This window comes from Aedes aegypti, chromosome 1 (assembly GCF_002204515.2).
Source record: "Aedes aegypti strain LVP_AGWG chromosome 1, AaegL5.0 Primary Assembly, whole genome shotgun sequence".
Lineage (NCBI taxonomy): Eukaryota > Metazoa > Arthropoda > Insecta > Diptera > Culicidae > Aedes > Aedes aegypti.
This window is the reverse complement of record NC_035107.1, coordinates 226,015,948-226,039,463: the sequence shown is the minus strand read 5'-3', so window position 1 is coordinate 226,039,463 and position 23,516 is coordinate 226,015,948. Positions and strand designations below refer to the sequence as shown.

At 38.3% G+C, this 23,516-nt stretch overlaps 1 protein-coding gene and 1 long non-coding RNA gene across 2 annotated transcripts in view; one reads left to right on the top strand and one right to left on the bottom strand.

The window, feature by feature from the left end:
- LOC5580206 (zinc finger C2HC domain-containing protein 1C) overlaps positions 1–13,349 on the bottom strand; it is a 176,051-nt gene extending 162,702 nt beyond the window's left edge. The window contains exon 1 of the mRNA XM_021857710.1: positions 13,098–13,349. The gene's annotated coding sequence lies outside the window, so the exon portion shown is untranslated. The remainder of the gene's footprint in view (positions 1–13,097) is intronic.
- A 108-nt stretch (positions 13,350–13,457) lies between these two features.
- LOC110681579 lies at positions 13,458–17,847 on the top strand. Its single transcript, XR_002503280.1, has 3 exons — positions 13,458–14,043; positions 14,131–14,520; positions 17,512–17,847. It is a non-coding gene; the product is annotated as an uncharacterized LOC110681579 (long non-coding RNA).
- The last annotated feature ends 5,669 nt before the right edge of the window (positions 17,848–23,516 follow it).

Here is a 23,516-nt window from a genome sequence, read left to right as displayed (position 1 = left end):
GGCCGGGGTACGAGTAACCTTGGGGAAGATCGGGTAACCAACCCCCGGTGGGAACTTTGGTCGTATGCTGACAGGGAAGGGGGGGTTTGCTTTTGCAAACCTGGAGCGTCTGTACTCCACGTTAGGAGCGGCTCACAACAGCGTCTGTTCCCCATGTCAGGGGCGGCTGATCATCGTCCGAGTGCCAGAGAAGGACTCTAAGCTAAACTGCGCACTATGGCCCTCCGAACATTTAGGGGGAATGGTCCTCCGGAAATCTAGGGGGTTGGTGTCAGGCCCTGCGAGCCAGCCGTAAAAACACATCAGCACAGGAACGTCAACGAGAGAATACGGACCGGAACAATCGGCAAAGACCACAGCGACGAAAATGGACTAGCGATTGGAAACTCGGTACGTGGAACTGCAAATCTCTCAACTTCATTGGAAGTACTCGCATACTCTCCGATGTACTGAAGACCCGCGGTTTCGACATCGTAGCGCTGCAGGAGGTGTGCTGGACAGGAGCATTGGTGCGAACGTTTAGAGGTAATCATACCATCTACCAGAGCTGCGGCAACACACGCGAGCTGGGAACAGCTTTTATAGTGATGGGTGATATGGAAAGGCGCGTGATCGGGTGGTGGCCGATCAATGAACGAATGTGCAAGTTAAGAATCAAAGGCCGATTCTTTAACTTCAGCATAATTAACGTGCATAGCCCACACTCCGGAAGCACTGATGATGACAAGGACGCATTTTACGCGCAGCTCGAACGCGAGTACGACCGCTGCCCAAGCCACGACGTCAAGATCATCATAGGAGATTTGAACGCTCAGGTTGGCCAGGAGGAGGAGTTCAGACCGACGATTGGAAAGTTCAGCGCCCACCGGCTGACGAACGAGAACGGCCTACGACTGATAGATTTTGCCGCCTCCAAGAACATGGCCATTCGTAGCACCTATTTCCAGCACAGCCTCCCGTATCGGTACACCTGGAGATCACCTCAGCAGACAGAATCGCAAATCGACCACGTTTTGATCGATGGACGGCACTTCTCCGACATAACCGACGTCAGAACCTATCGTGGCGCCAACATTGACTCCGACCACTATCTGGTGATGGTGAAACTGCGCCCAAAACTATCCGTCATCAACAATGTACGGTACCGACGCCCGCCCCGGTACAATCTCGAGCGGCTGAAACAACCGGATGTCGCCAATGCGTACGCGCAGCATCTTGAGGCAGCGTTGCCGGATGAGGGCGAGCTCGATAGGGCCCCTCTTGAGGACTGCTGGAGGACAGTCAAAGCAGCCATTAACGACGCTGCCGAAAGCGTTGTCGGATATGTGGAACGGAGCTCAAGAAACGATTGGTTCGACGAGGAGTGCCAAGAGGTTTTAGAGGAGAAGAATGCAGCGCGGGCTGCAATGCTGCAGCATGGTACGCGGCAAAACGTGGAACGATACAGACTGAAGCGGAAACAGCAAACCCGCCTATTCCAGGACAAAAAGCGCCGCCTGGAAGAGGTGGAATGCCAAGAGATGGAGTTGCTGTACCGTTCTCGAGAAACGCGGAAGTTCTATCAGAAGCTCAACACATCCCGCAAAGGCTTCGTGCCGCGAGCTGAGATGTGCCGGGATAAGGATGGGAGCATCTTGACGGACGGACGCGAGGTGATCGAAAGGTGGAAGCAGCACTACGATGAACACCTGAATGGCGCAGAGAACACAGGCACAGAAGGTCAGGACAGCGAAGGCGATGGCTACGTCAGCACAGCGGATAGCGGAAATCAACCAGCTCCCACGATGGGGGAAGTTAAGGATGCCATTCAACAGCTCAAGAACAACAAAGCCGCTGGCAAGGATGGTATCGGAGCCGAACTCATCAAGATGGGCCCGGACAGGTTGGCCGCTTGTCTGCATCGGCTGATAGTCAGAATCTGGGAAACGGAACAGCTACCGGAGGAGTGGAAGCAAGGCGTTATATGCCCTATCTACAAAAAGGGCGACAAACTGGAGTGTGAAAATTATCGTGCAATCACCATCCTAAACGCCGCCTATAAAGTGCTATCCCAGATTCTCTTCCGTCGTCTATCACCTATAGCAAACGAGTTCGTGGGAAGTTATCAAGCAGGTTTCATCGACGGCCGCTCGACAACGGACCAGATCTTTTCCGTGCGGCAAATCCTCCAGAAATGCCGTGAGTACCAGGTCCCTACGCACCATTTGTTCATCGATTTTAAGGCGGCATACGATAGTATCGACCGCATAGAGCTATGGAAAATCATGGACGAGAACAGCTTTCCCGGGAAGCTCACAAGATTGATCAGAGCAACGATGGACGGTGTGCAAAACTGCGTGAAGATCTCGGGCGAACACTCCAGTTCGTTCGAGTCTCGGCGGGGACTACGACAGGGCGACGGACTTTCGTGCCTGTTGTTCAATATTGCGCTTGAAGGTGTCATGCGGAGAGCCGGACTTAACAGTCGAGGCACGATTTTCACGAGATCCGGACAATTTGTTTGCTTCGCGGACGACATGGATATTATTGGGAGAAAATTTGAAACGGTGGCAGATTTGTTCACCCGCCTGAAACGCGAAGCAACAAGAGTCGGGCTAATGGTGAATGCGTCGAAAACAAAGTACATGCTGGTTGGCGGAACTGAGCGCGACAGGACCCGCCTAGGAAGCAGTGTTACGATAGACGGGGATACCTTCGAGGTGGTGGACGAGTTCGTCTACCTCGGATCCTTGTTGACGGCTGACAACAATGTTAGTCGGGAAATACGAAGGCGCATCATCAGTGGAAGTCGTGCCTACTATGGGCTCCAGAAGAAACTGCGGTCAAGAAAGATTCACCCCCGCACCAAATGCACGATGTACAAAACGCTCATAAGACCGGTAGTCCTCTATGGGCATGAGGCGTGGACTATGCTCGAGGAGGACTTGCAAGCTCTTGGGGTTTTCGAACGCCGAGTGCTAAGGACGATCTTCGGCGGCGTGCAGGAGAACGGCGTGTGGCGGCGAAGGATGAACCACGAGCTCGCTCAACTCTACGGCGAACCCAGTATCGTGAAGGTAGCTAAAGCTGGAAGGATACGCTGGGCAGGGCATGTTGCAAGAATGCCGGACAACAACCCTGTAAAGATGGTGTTCGCCACGAATCCGGTCGGAACAAGAAGGCGTGGGGCGCAGCGAGCTAGGTGGATTGACCAGGTACACCAGGACCTGGAGAGCGTGGGTCACAGTCGAGGATGGAGAGAAGCGGCCATGAACCGAGGGAATTGGCGAAATATTGTTGGCGAGGCTTTATCAAGATAATTGATGTAAAGCCAAATAAGTTCAAGTTCATACGGTTTTGAGAAAACTAATTAAGAAGAATCACAACCTGTCTTCGAAAACTGTTTTAAAATGAATCACCTTTTTAACATTTTTTCGCCGTGTAAATCGCTTAAATTTTGCATACAATCAGCTTATAACAAAATCATAAGCCGTTTCATTCAGTTACTTTCGACGTTTTTCTACCAGTGTAAAGTCGGCTCAAGTAGTGTTTTGTTTTGATTCGTTGTTAAGTCACTTTGTCTCTCCATACAACGGAGCGGTGAAAGTTGCGGTTGGGTTGCGAAAATTGAAATTCTTACTTACGCCGTTTTGTAAAACGTTCTAAAAGTGAAAAATCTAGTTGGGTAAGAGCGGAACGTGTGTAATTTCGTCTGCAAAACACGTAGGATCGATAAAGGATCGAGATTTTTTTCTAGTACATGAAAGTTACATTATAACCCCCTTTGGACATAGCGTGGCTCCATTCGTTGGCGGGACCTGTTGCACGAGAGATAGATACAGACAGTCAGGAGGAGTAGCCAGTAAACTACTCCGAGGAAGTATAGACATAATGGAACTATCCGAAAAAAGCCTGAGGTCGTGAGGACAAAAATGGGAAGATTTTCCGATTTTGGAATGGTTAAATCGTTTAGAAGAAACTGGAGGCGATGACCTTCGAACGGTCTTTGAAAATGAGTTATTTGTTCCAAAATAATTTTGTTGGAGCTTTTTGTAGTTAAGAAATCGATTCATATGTGTAATTGAAAATATAAATACTCTCGCGATCTATACAGCTTGATATAACTTGTTTTAAAGGTATGAGCACAAGCATGAGCATGATTGACTGTCCACAGTTACTACTCTGTTATTGTAAGACCAGCTGTAATTACACAGGAAACCAACAGACGCTACTAAGGATCAGCAGTACCTATCCTCTATGTGTAAATATTGGTGTACTGATTATTATGATATAGCTAGACGACGCCGGCTGCTTCCAATACAGGACAATTTGAGGATGGGAGGAAAATGTTGACGTGTTACTTGCATTATAGAAGCCGAGGAGTCCTCTGCACTTCCACAAGAAAATACTGTAATGGGAAAGGCTTGTTTAAAACGAATGTGGTAAACGATAAAGATAAAATTTAAAATTAATCCATGAGCATGGTTATAGATGATCGATACTCTTTTCGTTACCGAACTACGCGACCCGGACGAATCCTACTTCAATTTAAATAGCTATCACTCCACTGACCGACTGTATTTCCGGTCCATTTAAATCTGTTTCCGATTGGAGTAAGTAAATGGATGTAAAAGCCTTTGCCAAACAAACCGATAATGCGATCAAACACACTCGAATGAGTGCTGTCAGTTAACTCGTCTTGGCGGAAACAGTGAGCGCATTCACAATTCTCACCACCGGCGGTCACAGCCTTTCACCGCTGTCGGCCCTTTCGGCACCCGACTGGCAAGAGCGATACTTCTTTTCTTCTGGCTATACGTCCCAACTGGGATAAAGTCTGCTTCTCAGCTTAGTGTTCTTACGAGCACTTCCACAGTTAATAGCTGAGAGCTTTCTTCGCCTATATTGACCATTTTGGCATGTCTATATCATGTGGCAGGTACGATAATACTCTATGCCCAGGGGAAACGAGAAAATTTCTGGTGGGAATCGAACGCTAGACCCTCAGCTTGGTCTTGCAGAAAAGCGGCACATTTACCGCTATGGCTATCTGGAGAGAGGGAGAGCCTGCAAACACTTAATCCGCCGGGATTGAGTGCAAATTTCATCGGAAATTAATTTCGTCCATTTTCAGTACACCAATCGAAGCAAGCGTATATAAAAAGCGCAGCACTCCAGAATGACTGATTAATTAAGTGAACGCCTGGCGGCTCTCATGCAAAAGCTACCTCCCTGTCGCGAAAACAATGAACATAAACGAGGGGAAGGGCACATCGAATTCCGCGCGCGAACGAAAAGGCGTAACGGAATGTCACACCCTCAATCCGGTCGCTATCGTCGCCCGCACTAAGGGGTATTGGGCGAAGCTAGCTGGCCAAAAGTTATTTTTTGCAATTCCGTTGCAAATCAATCAACTTTTTATTGTAAAGTTGATCAACATAACGGCCTACTTTTCCTACCGAAAAAACAATGCTGAAAAGTGTACTTTCATGTACTCTTTTCGGTGTTGAAAAGTAGCACTTTTCAGTACTATTTTGGTAGGCGTTCTGCGCGGCGTGTGAGTCGAGACGAGTCGTTCTCACCTCGGGTGACGTCAATGCCTCACATGCCGCACAAAATAAGCACAATTGCATCTGATTTTTTGTTTCTATCTATGACTGGCATAAGGTGAGAATTGTCGGTGTCGTGACAATTCACGACTAAAGTGAAGTGACTTTCAATTTGGTTTACACGGCGGTCACTTCACTCGAGTCTATATCCTTTGTGCAATCTGGTTCCCACACAAGCTGGTGATTGTGATGGGATCGGATCGTCCAGCATTTGTAGTCAGCTATTGTTTGTTCTGTCTTACCTGTTCTTTCCTCCAATAGGGAATAAAGATGTGCATGATACCGATGGGAGTGTGAAAATTTGTGACATTCATGGGTACTTATCACAGCCTACATGATTGAAAAATACTGAATTTAAACTACGCATGGATGTATGCCCATGTGGGTTCTCTTGAAATGTTTGTTATTACTTTAAGAGTTCATCCAGCTGAAACGACATTTTTCGAAATAGCAAAAAAATGTTGTATGCATCTCGTTGCAAAACTCAATTTTTTCAGCACTCGTTGTATTCAGCACTTAGTTGTAAATGTACAACTAGTGCTAAAAAAATCATCATTTTGCAACTTGTTGCATAAATAACTATTTGAAATTCGTTCATATTCTGAAATCATGTTCTGCGTGTGGCACAAACAGACGCGTGGACAGGAGGGGTCCAAAATTGGCCTCAAACGGATATCTCCACATCCAAATAAGCTAGAAGGTTGGTGTCTTTGGCAAAGTTATTCAGCAGATCAAGGGCTATCTGGCGATGATAAATTTGACTGAGAATTCATCTGTTAGGTGGCGTTAGTGACAAATTTTATTTAATCATCTGTATCTCTAAATCCTTATCAGCTGGAAGGTTGGTCTGTCGGTTAAGGGTCTGATTGGGAATTCATCCGCTTATTGGAGCTAGTAAAAATAAATCATTAATCTTTTCCATCTTAAGATCCTTATCGGCTATCAGTTTAGTGCCTTCGGCAAAGATATTCACCAGATTAAGGGCTATCTGGAGTTGTCAATAGGGCGATATTCAAAACTAAAAGGCCATAGATGGCTGTTTTTCAGTGGTAGTAAAAATAGATCTTGAAGCAAAGAAAGCACCACGCTAGTTTTATACGTAATTAAAACGTTTGATTTCTAATCACTACTTTCATTTATCCAGTTTCCTTATTGTAAGTAATTAAAGTTTTTAATTACTTTCCACACGTTTTAACAGTTCTCGACTACCATTCTTCCATGTGCTTGTGTTGAAAATTGGATAAATTTGAGAAAAGAGCGTAGGGCGATCAGTGAGTGGTATACAAATATCAGTGTCGCCGCTCGGCCAGTGAGAGAAACTGAATGTTCGAAAGGTTGTTATCTGTTGTTTTTGCCGCTGGTGCCAACTGTTAGTGTTTTGGACTGATGTACCCAATTAGTTTTTTTTAACAGTCGATACCCAATTGGCGCCAATGAATGGTCGACCAGAATAAAACATAAAATCAATGCAACTGCGCTTTAAGAGACTATAAGGGAAGCCATGAAAAAGAACTTTTAACATGGATCTATAATTATGAATATAAAGTTATGAAGAGATGACTGTAACGCAATCAATCGGATTATTCCTCAAATAGATTCCACCGTTAGACACGAACCTTTATTAATGTTCATATTTTATAAATAAAAGATTTGTTGTTAGATGTTTTGAATCTCCAAGGGCAGGGCTGGTTGTGGCTGAGTGTCTTCAGACTTCAGGCCAAAAGAAACCAAAAAGAGATCAAACAGGATCCAAAACTATCCTGGACTCTAACTGGATATCTCTTGAAAAATATTTCTAAGAATTGTTTTCGAAGTCCCTAGTAGTGATATTCAGTAATGAAAGGTGGCGAACATGTCTGCTGAACCGGAACAAAAACAAAAAAAGTTCGAGAACATCAGAGTGCTGATTTACTTGCATCTTTCGTACTCGCGAGTATACGACGCTTATGTGAAACGTGATCGTGTTCGGAGCTGTGCAGCTGATTTATAAGGTTTTTTTGACTACAAACTGGTAGTTTCCCAAGTAACATTGGTAGATAAAATGCTGTTTAAACAGCCTCTTTTCACCTGAAGAAGCTGTTATTCAGCTACCAATGTTACCTGGGTTACTGTCGATGGATAAGCATACAATTGATTTCTCTGTCAAAACCATAATATAAAGCACAACTTGTTCGGTTACTCGCGAACTTTTTGTTAACTCTTTTGGTATGTACTCCAGAGCAGGCGGGTGCGAACTTTCATACGACAAGCCTGTTTACGAGTCTGTCATGAATATTTTGCATTGGTTTACACTCGTAATGTGCTTCGCGAAGCAAACAATTCAATCCCAGCTGATATTACAACTTACATTACTATATACATATTTTTCAGGATTTTAATCAAATCAAATAAATTTAGGTATATGCTCAAAGGTTTCTTTAGATATTACTCCAAAAATTGCTTTAGGAGTTCATTTAGTGATTGCTATAGGGACTTCCTAAGGGATTCCTCCAAAAAATCTGTTTCAGATACCTTAAAGAATTCAACATGGAATTTGACTAAATTGTATCACAGCATATCAAGTACTTATTCAAAGATTCTTTCATAAATGATCCAAGAAAGTGCTGAGTCCTTCCAGAATTCATTTAGTTATTTTTCCACCGTTTTCTCTAGGATTTTCTCCCGTTTAGAACATCTTCCAGAATTCAATCAATAACACAGCAGAACGAGTTTTTTTTTTCTGAAACACCAAAATATTGCTATTTACATTATATGAGGTTACTGAATCTATTGTCGCTTTCAAAAATATCATAGCACATCTTGCTTACGGATTTATGTGCTTGATGTACAACAGAAATCCGTTTAGGAGCTACAAAATACGATAAAACTAGGTTTGTAATAGTTTCGTCACAGACAAACAGACGTAACACTTTAATTATTTCCATCGCACAGCATAATAGCGCCCAATTCTAATAAGTGGTAGTTGGCCGATGGGCTACTCGTGGCGCTCGCATTATTTTTGTTCGAGTTTGACATTTGCTCACTACCGCCATCTAAATACCGGTTGGCCAAATGAAGTATTTTTAGCATTGGCCGTAAATGTTCACGTGACTATGTTTTAAATTGACAATTATTCTAGCGGTTGCGTCTGTTTGTCTGTGGTTTCGTTAACAAAAAGGTACTTTTTGATGATTTGGAAAAGTATTGTATCTGACCAAACGCCAAATTTTGTATGGAAACTTAAAGATTGTTAAAAAAAGGTTTAGTCGTGATTAAATCGTGCTATTCCCATCAAACTAAGTCTCACACATTAGTTTAGGGCCTATTCTGCATTATCAATAGATTTAATTACGGTGTTGGGGATATAACACACGCCAAGGACCGAGGATCGAATCCCATCCCCGAGAAAGTCATTTATAAACTTAAGGTTATAATGACGACTTCTTTCGGAAGGGAAGTGAAGTCGTTGATTTCGAGATAAACTAGTCTAGAGTTAAAAACAATGGAATTCTTGTAAAGTTTTTTAGAAAAATCCCAAAAAAATTGGTTAAAGATTCTGAAATAAACCTTTGTGGATTTTTTTGAAAGTACTCCTGTTGGAATCATCACCTACGGTAACAATTGGAGAAATTTGTGGAAGGATAAATATCTATTAATGATATCTGGAGAAAATCTTGTGATAGTTTGTGGGTGAATTTATAGAGTGATGTCTGTTGATATTACTACAGGTAGTAGCGTTGGCAGTGGATCACCTTGAGCAATTTCTAAAGGAATTTGTTCAAGCATCTCATGACATTCACTGGAAGAATTTCTGCAAAATTTGTGGAGGAATTTTTAGAGGTTAGCTTGGAGGTTCCCTGTAGCAGTCTCTAAAAGTATTACAGAAGGCATCTTTGAAGAAATCATCACAAGAGTTCCTGAAGGCTTTTCTCGAGGAATCTGAGTTTGAATTCCTGACTAACCTGTAGAATAAACGCGCACCCCAAAGGTTTTTTTTGTAGGTTCAAGTAGAAAAAGTGGATTTAGAGGTCATATTGATTAAAAAAACGTTTTAGGGACCTTCCATTGAAAATAAAGACTTGCATTCAAATATAAATTAATTTTACTTCGAAACAACTCTTTGTGTGTAAGTAATAGTAATTAACAGAATAATAATCTCAACCAGCGGCGATTCCCTAACCTCAAATCTACCTGTTCCACAAATAGAAATTCTTGAATTTCAGCAACAAATTTGCATGTAATGAGTAGAGATTTGTTAGAAAAGACGATTTCAATAATTAGCTTTTTGGTTTATAATCTAAATTTGTCGAAATAGCCATTTTTAGAGTCGTAGAACAGGTTGAAAGTGAGGTTACTAGTCGCCACTGATCTCAACATAAAGATATTCTTCTACCTTTATAGTTGAAATATTTTTTGAAATGTGGATCCTATTTTTACTCACAATTCTTCATTTGATTTCGGATTGCCTAATTCTGACGAATTTTTATTGTTCAACAGATGTACAATTAGAAGCAAGTTTAATGAAGGCACTCTCAGAAGCGTAGCTATGGGGGGTGCGGTGGGTGCGGTTCGCACAAAGTGCTTAAGGGCCCGAAAACAAAAGAAAATTTTTAATAGCATTAGAAATTGAGAACTCTCCAGAAATTGTTATAAAAATTCCTCTAGAAATTCTCTCAGGAGTTCGTCTTGAAATTCCTTGAATGATTTTTTAGGATATGCTAAGACGAGTTGCTTCAAAATTAGCTCCAGAAAATCCTTCACCAATCCACCACCAGACATTGAAAATTCTCTCAGATTTTGTACGATATTCCTTCAGAAATATTCTCCAGATAATCACAATACCTTGAATATATTTCTACAGATTTTTTTCAGAAAAAGAACAAACGATTATTCTAGGATTGATGTAAATTCGTGTATTATTATTTCGAAAAATAATATAATAATTCCTCGAAGGCTCGTATGGCAAATTTCCAGACGTTTTCAAAACCAATCCTTCAAGAATTACCCCACAGATTCATAAATTCTTCCATAAACTATACCACAAAATCCATAAGAAATTCTTCCAGGATTTTTACAAGAAATATTATCAAGGTTGCCTCAAAATTTCTCCATAAATTAGTATATTTTTCAAAGATTTATAGAATTATTTTTGAAGCAAATTTCACTTGGACAATTCAAAAAATGCTTACATCACATAATACAGCATTTATTCCTGTAGTTCCTCCAAGACAATAGACTAAGTGAGTAGAAGACTGTAGTTCCTTCAAAATTTTCAGTGATTTTCTTAAGAAAAATTTTGTTTAGTTTATTTAACAATAATTTCGTTAGTAATTTATCTGAAGACTCATAAAAGACCCTCTCGAAAGTCCAGAAGAGATCAGGAGATCTTTAAAAGACTTCTCTTTTGTAGGAATTCATTCTGTGTTTCATCAGTGATATATATAGGATTTCCTTTAGCATTATATCTATTTGATTTATGGGGAATTCCCTCCAATAATTCCTAAAAATGTACTTAGCATCTTTTTGGACAAATCTTGTAACAATTTTTGAGTATTTCTTTGGGAAATTTTCTGATTGTTTCATTGAAAAAAGTTCTGGTCGAATTCTTCAAACTTCCTCCAATGGAAACCCTAGAGGTATTCCTTGGGAAATCTATGAAGGAATCGATCAATGTACTTCTGAAGAAATTTTAGAATTGATAGCTGGAGGAAACTTTAAGCAGAGATCTAAATTATATTCTGATGAAATTTCAGAATAAAATCATTAAATCCCACAGACACTTTTAGAAAGACGTTTTTAGAGTTGTGTGGTGGGATTACTTGATGAATCCTTATTGAAACGTGTTTCCTTTTCAGTCCCCTTTTGGTCTCATTTTTCTGACATGAGGTTTCTCGAGTGTTTTTAGTCACTTGAAACCCCTGAAGTGGTTGTGTCGGCATATTTCCCTTCATTAATTAACATTTTAATTACTGAATAAAACGTCAAAAACGACTTCAACAATTCTAAATATTACTATTGATTGAACATATATTATTATTTCTATTCATTTATTAGTCAATTGGTACAAACACCTTTTTGAAGGGTCCCCGAATTTGACTCCGCTACGGGCCCCAAAAACCCTAGCTACGCCATTGGCGTACTTAATTATGAATTTTTGCAATTTCTCATCGTAATAGGCTGTTTTTCATCACGCCAATCTGTCATGAAACGGCCTACTTTCCTGCACTGAAGTATGCAGTGCAGGAATTGTCATTACGCAACTGAAATCAGTGCTGTAATGATTCATTACGCAACGCTGTCTCATTACGCAACACAATGGTGAATGCTTTCCGATATCATTTCTGATACCCTCAATTGGTCTTCAACGAAATTACAAAAAATGTTGTACGTAACTCGTTGCAGAACTCGATTTTTACAGCACTCGTCGTAATTATCCTACTCGACAAGCCTCGTAGGATAAATTTACGACTCGTGCTGTAAAAATTGTCATTCTGCAACTTGTTCCGTAAACTACTATTGTCAACTCCCAAAACAGAGTGGAAAGTTCTACTTTTCAGCACCGTTGTGAAACAGTGCTGGAAAGTGTCACTTTTCAGTACCGTTTTTGTTGGTGGGAAAACTAGTCCGTCTTTTGACAGAAAGTAGGCTGATATGCAAAGTTATTGCAAAAAAAACATGCCATTTTTTAACGCGTTCAGCTAACTAACTGAAAATCAAGATTGCAAAGAACGCATTGAAATACATTTGGCCAGCTATATTGTTCAAATACCCCATAGTACGCCGTCGTCATCGTTTCTCTGACTCTCTCTCGCGTTGAATCATCCTTCGACTGGCCTCCCCTGGAGCCGGGCCCATTATTCACATCAAATTTGGTATTCGCAATTCTGCAACAATTCTTGCGTTGGTTCATGCACTGAAAACTGCTTTTCGTATTTCTTGTAATAATCATTTTTTAAAATGACATTTGATGCCGTTTTCATTCACCATACGAAATATTTGAACTTGAAACCATCTCACGATTCGAAAAATTTATGAAATATTAGTGAAACACATGTTTCACTTTTTGTTGATGAGTGTATTCATATATTTTTATGATTGTCTTTCACTACTACTCGCTTTGGATACAAATTGTTTAATATCACGAAATTGATTATTTGTTGAACCCATTTCGTCGTATGCACTTGAGCATTAAGATTCTGTACTGTTTTATGAAGAATTCGTACCTAGATTGTGTTTCAATGTTCATTCATGATATGAAATAAATGTTTTTCGATTACGAAATGTTCGATACAATATAATTTTATTGCAGAAAACAACGAAAGATTTCGTAGTTCAAACGAATGATTAAGTTATATGAAAACAGAAAATATTTTCAGTGTGTGAGATTATTTTATGTTGTTTCCAGGTAATTTAATTAAAATTCACGGTACATTGAGTCGTATTGTTTGCCTGTCGCCGCGATGTCACGCTTGAACGGAGTTGTGTTTGGCCAAAAATTTGAATTTCGGCTGCGGTTAAATCACACTCTACCTCAAAATGCACCAACTGCTATTTTCGTTTAAAAACGTCGCACTTTCAGCACTTTTTCGTTGTTGTTAAACTTTTACCTAAATTTCACTGCGTCGGAACAATAACAAACACTCGACAACCTTCGCAACGGAATGCAACACTGCACAACACTGAAGAGAAGCACGCAACAATGGACGGAAACCTTTAACTTCGGAAACGAGCAACGAGATCGGTTGGGGAGAAACGAAGTCTGGTCGCGACCGCTGTTTGCAAATGACTGGAGACTACAAACTTTGAGCCGATCAGTCAGATTGGGAAGCGAAGAGAACAAGTTAAGTTGGATCACTACTGACTGGAAGCAAAGGCGGCGTGACGTCATCGTAGTCGTCGTGCTGCGAAGCCGTTCGTCTGTCCGTCGAACACATATTTGGGTGGCCGGTTGATCATCGTCGTCTTCGTCGCAGTAGGCGAATCATTCCGCAGCTAACCAAGGAAAATCGCCGGCCCACTTTGTTTTTGTTTACATTTGCTTCGTCGGTTTCGTTCGTCGCATGCAGCGTTCTGTGCGGAACTTGGGAGTGTTGCATGATACCAGTGCGGCAACATGTTGCATGTGATCAGTGATGCATCTCTGCCATATAACAGTGATGATTTATGTGGATTGTTTTGATTAATATTTCTTTTATTATATTTTAAAATTTCATTAATTTCAATTTCATTTTTTTCATAATGTTAAACTTTGTATTTAAAATAGTTAGTGCCATATTGAACATTATAGGTTCATTTCTTTTATCTAGTTATTCTGTTGTGGAAAACAGAAAAGCCCTCAAACATCTTACAGGTAGCACTTTTCAACAGAATTTGCTGTTAAGATGAAGATGAATCGAAGCAACACCTACAAATTAACAAAATATGTGTGTCGACTGTAGTTTTGATATTGTAAACAAAAAAAGTAGAATTTTTTAAGGTAATCGATTGAGAGTTAATCATACTGCATTTATTATTTTACATATACACAATAACAATTTGAACTTGCATTAAATCTCCTTCGCAGCAGTAAGAATCCCGCCAGAACAAAACAAAATGATCTCATTCCTGTTGCGCCAACTCGTAGCTGCAACTCCTACACCTGGACAACCCGAAAAAGTTCATGTCGGACAAGGCAAAATTAAACCTGTTGAACGTATAGCAACTACTCCCGACAGTACCCCAAAACGTGTGGGAACACCCGTGGCTATAAAAGGAAACGCCATTTCGCAAGACGTGGAGACTTGTCACCATGCCAAAAAAGCTTTTAGTAGGCTTTCGTTCTCTTCCCAATCTTCACTCACGACACACGACGCAAGACTCGGTAGAAATAGAAACTTTTGGCACATGTAACTTAGGCACACACGTTTTTGCCGTCATCAGAAGCCGATGGTGAAGGTCACCGTAAAAATGAAAGGTGAGGTCATGGTCTGTGGCGAAAAATAAGTTTGGGTGAGATTGAATGTGTGGTTTGCGAGTGGTCAACACGATTTGTAATTATTCTAATTGAATTTTCCGTTTTTTCGGTGTTACAGTCCAAATGATATAGAGGGTGATACTTAGGGTTTTTTAAGCATTTACAAAAATCGTAGCGGTAAACACGTAATAGAAGTTAAATCGCCACTTATCAAACGTTTCCAAAGATTCTCATTTGACTGGTCAAGATTGTTTTACTAATGAGCTGAACAAGACATGTTTCCCCAATAAAAAACAAATGTGTATGTAAAAAGAAATATTTAAAAGACGAACTAACGTTTTACTTGCTTCGCACTATTTCCACATGCTAAACATAAACATGATTTATAGCTGAATAAGTATTTAATAAACTCCTAATTCAGCTTCGGTCCAAAAGAGGTCAAAATAACGATTAACAAACACTTTGCTCAGCAATAAATAAGCCTTGCAAAAGAGGTCACACTATAGCTAAATTCTGCGGCTAAATTTTCGGAAAACGGACAAAATATGCGAAATTGGGGTTTGAGTTCCGAATGCATTTCAATGTTTAAATTACTAATATAGAAAAAGTTACCAGTTACAATCATAACTGATGCTTTCTTAATACTTTTTGAATAGCTGTTAATAAAATAATCTTGGTCAGCCTCCATTAATAAAAGATTACTTTGAAAAACAGAAATAAACATTTAAACTAAGTATTCCGAGAAGGAGCGAAGTTCTGACAAACAAAACTTAATATTGGCTTGATTGACATAAGAGAAGATCTGAAGACAATCTTCACGAAACGCGACGTGATTGCAGATTTAATGAACAGCTCGCAGCAATTGGTCAAATCTTACAGAATCTAAATATGACATGCCAATGTTGTTCTAGTAGTTAATTTTAGATGAGAAATTCTCGCTAAGACCGGCCCACTATTTATACTTGGTCTTTCAAAATGTTAAAAATTATGCTCATTCAAAAGCTGACATGAGATATTATATGCATTGGTGCTAGAAAGGAGGTGGTACAACGAGAGGGAGGGTGGGTCAATATAGGAGACCCCCTCCCCCTAGTATGAAATAGTAGTTTACGTAACAAGTTGCAGAATGATGTTTTTTACAGCACGAGTCGTAAATCTATCCTACGAAGCTTGGCGAGTAGAATAATTACGACGAGTGCTGCAAAAATCGAGTTCTGCATCGAGTTACGTCAACATTTTTTGCAATTTTATGAAAGACCATTTCAGGATATCAGAAATCATATCGAAATGCATTCACCATCATTTTACAATTTCTGAAAACTTGTTGTGTTATGATTCATTACGCAAATCGAAACAGTTGCGTAATGAGAAAGCGTTGCACAATGACTATTCCCGAACTGCATACTTCAGTGCAGGAAAGTAGGCCGTTTCATGACATATTGGTGTGTTGAAAAACAGCCTAATTACGATGAGAAATTGCAAAAATATAGTTTGCTCTTGTAATGACCATTCAATTTGGTACACACAAATCATGCCACGCTCCAAGGAGTGGTGTAAAAATCCAGCCGTATAAAAGCTGAGCTGAATGCTTGTAAAACGTGTTTAAGCCTGAAACATAAAGTTGGTATTCAACGACATGCTTTAAAGTTTCTCCAAATTTATGTGAACAACGCCTGAACAAAGGTTGGCCAGTAAAATCTTTAAAATGTTATTAAACATGATTCTGACTAGAAATGTCATGATGGAGTTTGTTAAATAGGTGAATTTTTGTTGGGAAGGTCTCTAAAGTTCCTACTTTAAAGGCATTCAATCACTACCAGCCCTGATTAGGTTTTACTTAAGAGTTTTCTTTAGGAACATTTCCCGTCTATTTTCAGAAATTCTATCAGTAGTTTTTTAATTAATTCTTTGACAATTTGCTAGATAAAGACATTCGTATATAAATATGTGATTTTTTTTTTCTAAAGCAATGATTTGGGTAATTCCTGAAAGTATTCTTACAAAAACTTCTTACTTAAATCTTGAAGAAATCATGAGTGAAAATTTTGTAAGAAATTATAACAAATCCGTGGAGCCATATTTGTCATATATAAGAAATTTTTATTAAATTTGAAAATTAAACTCCCAAAAAATGGATTCCAAATTTTGGACGCATTCCAAGAATCGAAAATCGTGCATACAGTATTAGAAGCAGCTATTCTTGTCATAATGTCACGAGGAATTTCCAAACACTGGTAAAAATATCATTAGAGACATGTCTGGTCAGATTATCAAAAACAAACACTGTAAAGCTTCCATTTCTGGTTTCCTTTTATTTATTTTCTTTGGTTCCTGCTTGGTCTCTTTTCGGTTTCTAATTGGTTCCTGTCTGGACTCTTATTTTCAAGACAGTCATTTGCTACCAGCCCTGTATTTGATGACAAGTAGCTGAAATTCGTTTAGGGTTCATTCAAATATTACATAACGCAATAGGAGGAGCGAGGGGGTCTATCGTAGTGTTACGGTCCACACAAAAAAAATAAATTTTCCATACAAATGCTGTTAGGTGGGCAACCACCCCCAAAAATTGACAAATTTTGCGTTACGTAATATTTGAATCATCACTTATGTCGTCTATTTCGCAATATTTTTTCAAACACAAACAGACGTAACACTTGAACAAATCTCGATAAAAATTATAGGCGCAAGGACATGTACGCCCAATGCTAAAATCGGTGTATTTGGCCGACGGACCAACAGATGGCGATAGTGTGTAAACGTCAAATACGAACAAAAACGATGCGAGCGCTGCGGGTGGTGGATTGGCCACCTACCATATTTTTGAATCGATCGTTAAAAAGGTGGTCGATGGACAATGATGAGAGTGTGACGTCTGTTTGTCTGTGATTTTTTGTTAGGGAATGACCGATACTATATCACTCACTTCACAAAGAGCCTATTCCATCAAAGTTTTAAAACAATTTTTCATATATTCTACGTTTTCTAATATAGGATTAATTAGCGCTTGAGGTCAAGCCACTATGAATCCCAAAAGAGAAGTAGAGCCCGACAAATTTGATTCGGAGGGTTCGGACCCAATTGCCCACGAAGACGATGATAACAAAGAGGCAGAAATATTGTACGAAGAAGTAGGTGTCAGAGCATTGCTGTGTGTGCAATCATTCCAGGTCTCGATCGAAGTAATCAACAAGTTTCTTGGTAAGATCAATAATCAATAATCTATCTTTGTAAACTATATCTTGACGATAGGACAAAAGTTAACCATGGATTGATAGTCTGGCGAAATTCACAGATAGGCAGATATTTTACACTTAATTACAAAGTTTCAAAAAATAATACCATATTTTTTAGAACCTTCCTCCCGTGTCCTCTCCGCTGAAACCCGTTCATTTCAGCGTAACGTTATTCAGAGTAAACAACATCCAGAGATTATGAATCGTGCTATGGATCATGCAAATTATTCAGCGCGATTCCTCATTCATAATTCGGCCAAAGGAAAGCAAATCCTCGCAAAAAAACAACATATCAAAAGTTCTTTCAAAAGAAAATCATAGCTCATATTGTCGTAGACAAATTTAAAGATGTTTTTGGCAAACTCTCACATAATGAGCTTCTGAGTCGAGCATCCAAGCTGAACAAGCTTTTAGCATCCGAATTAAAGGTGATAATCTATTTATTTATCATACAGGGTAAATTTCCCAATAATGGATTCGTTAAAATAGCTAATGTTAACTATCAATGAGACTTTTATTGATATAACATTTGAAATAGCATATCATCTTGATCTAACCGTTTAAAGTTTTCCAGACATACTCTACAGTGAAATAGCCAAAAGTCCACTATTGGTCGATATACTTCAGCAAAAACTAATCAATACTTAGAGGAGGCCATTCATTGATTACGTAAAGGTTTTTGTAGATAGGATTGTTTGAGATTTTGTACATAACATAGGGGAACTTACGTATTGTCGGCAGCCTAGGCAGCAGAATTTTTAAGAGGGCAATTTTACGCAACAATAGAACATAACAATTAGCAGGAGACACCTGAACTACATTTGAGCACTCTTCATCTATTAGTTATTATACACAAAACACTATTTTATTCTCTTAATCTTCTATTTTTCCTCACCAAAGTCACGAGGCACTTGTTCTTTTATCGGCAATGCAATTTCTATTGTCGGCAATAAAAATGTTCACTTCGGCAATCCAAAACTACGCAAATACTAGTTAATGTATTGATAACATTTTGTATTTGTTGACAAATCCTGAAATTAAACGTCACTCATTATTTTCGACTCGTTGAAAGGGCCAATGCAGAAAAATACAGACTATGCTGTGAACAAAATTGCAGTTATAAATAAAATGGCAGAGAGTCAAATTGAATACACAACGCCACGAAATTTATGCAGACTAAGGCGCCGTCCACAAATTACGTAATGCTCTAGGAGGAGGGGGAGTAGGCTCAAACACATTTATTTTTTTCATGCAAAGACCGTTGCGGAGGGGGGAATGGTCGAAAATTGTACATTTTAACGTTATGTCTTAAAAAGACGCTGCCTCATGTCGTTTTCATTTAAATGAAAAGTAAATAAATATTTTATCGAATATTATTGTATTCAACCTCACTATGGCAGCATTTCGGCTGTAAAAAATGCCGTGTCATGGTTATAAACTTGCAGCAAGTGCGAATCCAACCTAGAAGTTGCAGCGTGACGTCATAGTTAATTGATTCATAATATTGTGCTCTGCAAGAAAAATCCACGGAATACGATTAGCGGATAACTTGAATGTCAGAGTTGCATTTGAATGAGTTTCATGCAGGCCCTCACACTACTGTTTATTAGGGTGCGGCTTATTTTTCAAAAGCTCTCAACACCAAACACTCTTGTACTTTTATGAATTCGAATAATATTCGAAGAGAAACCTCAAAGTTTGAGCTAAAAAATCTTAAGATTTAGAGGGGGCACAAGCGTCTTGAAGGTAAATTTTCAAGTTATAAAAATGGCCTTCAGTGAAGTCACCATAACTTCGGTAATTGCTAATCAATTTTGAAACTTTCAGCACCATTATCTAAAAAAATAAATTTATGAAAACTTTGTAGAATATCAAATTTGTGTAAAACCAAAACTAGTTTCAATAAAAAGTTGTTTACTCCGAATGTTTCCTCATATTACAAAAAATATATTTGTTTGACCATAACTTCATGAATACTCAACCGATTCCAAATCTTTTTGCATTATTTAGAAGCTTACTTAATTGTTTCAAACTTTTAATACACCACATTTCACTAAAAAAATGTTTTGACCAAGTTATTCATCAAAAACTGCACAAAAACATGATTTTTTTAACGAAAAACGTCGGTTTTTTTTTTCAATTTTGGCAGTTCATCAATTTTTTAAAGCTGATACTGGCTTTCCTTATTTCTTAAACTTTTGAAAAGGACTTTAAATAACTTTGAAACAATAATATATTTGCTCATGTTAAAAAATATATGCACTATTCAACTCGAAATTAAAACAAAATGCTTTATAAACAGAAGTTTTATAGGAAAAATGTAATTTTTGGCGAAGAAACTAAAATAATCCAAAGAAATTCGATTTTTTCTTTACAAAATCATGTTTTTTGGGTAGTTTTTGTTACAAAACTAAGCCAAAACCATATTTTAGACAAATGTGTTGTATGAACAATACGGGAACAACTATTTTTTGCTTCAAAAACATGTACATACAAATATTTGAAATCGAAATAAATATGAATTTTTCAGTTAAATGAACAAAATTTTTGAGAAAACTACTTTTAACAAAGACTTTTTGATTTAAGACAAATTTGATATTCTACAAAATTTTCATAAACTGATTTGAGGTTTCTCTTCTAATATGATTTGAATTCATAAAAGCACACGAATTTTTGGTTTTGAAAACCACACCCTGGTGTCTATGCACAAAAAATCGCTAAAAGGTAACGCGAAATTGAAAATGCTACAGGCTTTTTTAACATTTTTTTTACGTTCATATTATTCTCAGTGTATGAGAAAATCAGAATAGGCCCTTTGCAAATCAATCCATACTTATGATTTGACACAAAAACATCATCCTCTGATTGCCTGTAGAACAACAGGCAATGATGCATTTGAACGCGTTCAGTTCGCGTTCCAGTTCAATTTTTTGAACGGAGTGATCAAGTAGGCTTGCTCATTGTTCAGTTCAAAAATTTGAACGCTAGAGAACAGAAAATTGAACGCAGCTGATTTGGACAGATTTCACGGCATCTGAACGTGTCAAAGTTGTTTTGATAATGCTCAAAGCAAGAAATGCTATGTGTATTATAATTGAATGGAACTTATCATCAATTTAAGAAATATATTCCAGGTATAAATCTAAACCCATGCTTTGATTACTGATGTTCAAAATGCATCACTGACAACAGGATTGTTGCCAAAATAGTTAACCTATTGTAAGACGTATATTTTATATGTTTCTCAGTATATTGAAGTTTATGCGCTACAATCTTCAGATAAGAAAAGTATTGAAAGGCTCAATTATTACCAATGCATGCTTTGTTGCCTAATTCCAATGAATTAATTAGTTGTGTTCCATTTTTTTCAATTAATTTGACTTGTGAATAAAAAATACACCGCAATTGAATATGGTTTTCTGGCAACCTATTCCCGTAATAAAAAGTGATTGCCGGGGAAAGCAAAGTGCATTAATTTTATTTTGTGTTTTGAAGCATGAAAATTAAGTATAATCGAGTGATTTATAGACAAATCAAAAGTTTAATAGTGCATGAGTGATCGGTGCGTAGCTTTTGTGACAAACTGGTATTGGAGCGGAGAATTGGACCTTTCAAAGTGGTGAGTTTTTCGTAAGCTGTCCTTGTGTTGTTTTATTCGGCAGCTCACGAATGATGATAATTTCGTAAGCATTTATTTCATTCAATGATAAAACCCATGTTATATAATATATTTGTGAAAGATGAGGTTTACATGGAAGATTATAACTCAAGGAATATATTGAGTACATTGAAGTTAACTCTTGTTCCGTAGATAAATTTAAACAAGGACGATAAGTAAGTGCTGCCGAAAATACTCTCAGGCTGCCGAAGCCATCATTTACCCTATTAGAATTTACATGTTATTATTATTTTCAAAATTGGAAAAACTATCGTGTGGATTAATTTCGGATTTATTTCCGACACTCCACAATCCCGACGGATACCAACTGAAATTTTCCACCGCCTCTCCTCATCCGTAACGCTTTTTGTAAGGAAATAAAAAAAATGTATGACTCGTAACAGTAGAAGCATTAACCTAAGAATGCTAACCCGGATAAAAAATACAATACAAAAACAATATAACGTATTGTAACATTACCATTCAATATATTGGAAATACAATACAGTATATTGTAAAATGACAATACAATTACAGTACAATGTATTGTTTTGAACAGTTCACTATATGGTATATGAGATTTTTGCAATATAATGTATGGGTGGTTAAGTAACAATATAGATATTTTCTCATACATACATTTTGAAGATACAATACGATATATTGTTCGTGTGTTGTCGTGATTAGCAATACGTGTATTATTGTACACTACAAAAGCAATTCAACGAACTGTATTTCAATTAGTGGTGAAAAGTATAGAATTTGTATTATGGATTGTCCCCCAACTTATCGGATATTCGTGCCAAAAGTAGCAAAATAGAAGTAAAGATATTTATCATGGTTGCATTCGTCGTTACAGCTAATGTCAAGTGACTTCTAAAAAACTACTTGTTTTTACTTTTTGAATATTTTTCACCCAGCATTTCTTGCTTTTTGAACTTGTTTTGTTTAGTTTTTATTTATTTTGTTTTTCAGCAAAGCTACATAGAAAAAAGCAACAGTTGTTTTACGCGAAAATAGGAATTTGACCAAAATTGTATGGTAATTTAAAAGAATACTGTGTTCTGTTACAATATATTGTATTTTTTGAATTGTATATTCAAACAAGAATAATGTTGCTTCGACATTCAATTACAATACGCTGTATTGTATCCAATACGTTATATTGTACATTTATGGTTTATTCCATTCACTGAATGATACGTTTTTATCCGGGAATGTCGCTGCTGTTCGTGTTACCAACATCTAGTTTGCCGCGTACTGACAGCGTGAGTACCGGGCCTCAAAGTGTCAGATTAATTTTCAAAACCAAAACAACGACATGGTATAGAGCTTAGTGACATTTGAATGCACGAAGACTAGCATACGCTCGTCATACACAGTTTGTTTTTGTTTTCCTCAAAGAAACTTGCACACGCTTTGCAGACTCATTAAAATGCATATGGAAATATTACTTAATTTGAAAAATTTACACCCGGATTCTGGGTGTTTTTCGAGACAGGGTGCATATTGTTTTCCTCTAAGGTTCACAACCACATCTACACTAGGGCACGCATACCATTAGGCGTGATAACCACTAAAACCCATAATTTGAGGTAATAAAAATTAAAATTAGTTTTGTGACAACAACGCCACTAGCATTCTACTATTATTTTTTTCTATTGTCGTAACGCTCGAGTCAACCCCCCTTCCCCTTCGAGCATTACGTAATTTGTGGGTGCCGCCAAAATAAAACTGAAACCGATAATGAACGAGAGCTGCGCATCCCTTTCATAAACAATGTTGGCTCAGTGAATTCGCGTTCCGGTGTTGTTTTTCTAGCACAAATCGATGAAGTTAAGTTATTTTTTGCTCCCGGTAGCACGTCACGAGAAGAATTATACTGTTTCAAGTATCGCATCAGATTTTTTAGTAGCTACGGTGAGTAGATATAGGGAGTCGATGCCGTTTATGGGCCCTTTGCGTATTATGGACCCCCTACAGAAAACATAAAATTAATACTCAAAACAACCTTATTCTTATGAAAATCCACATGGGGAACTTCGATTGCATTGTTGGTCAGCAGTTTCAGGTAAAATATTTGGCTCGAGACGCATAAATACAGA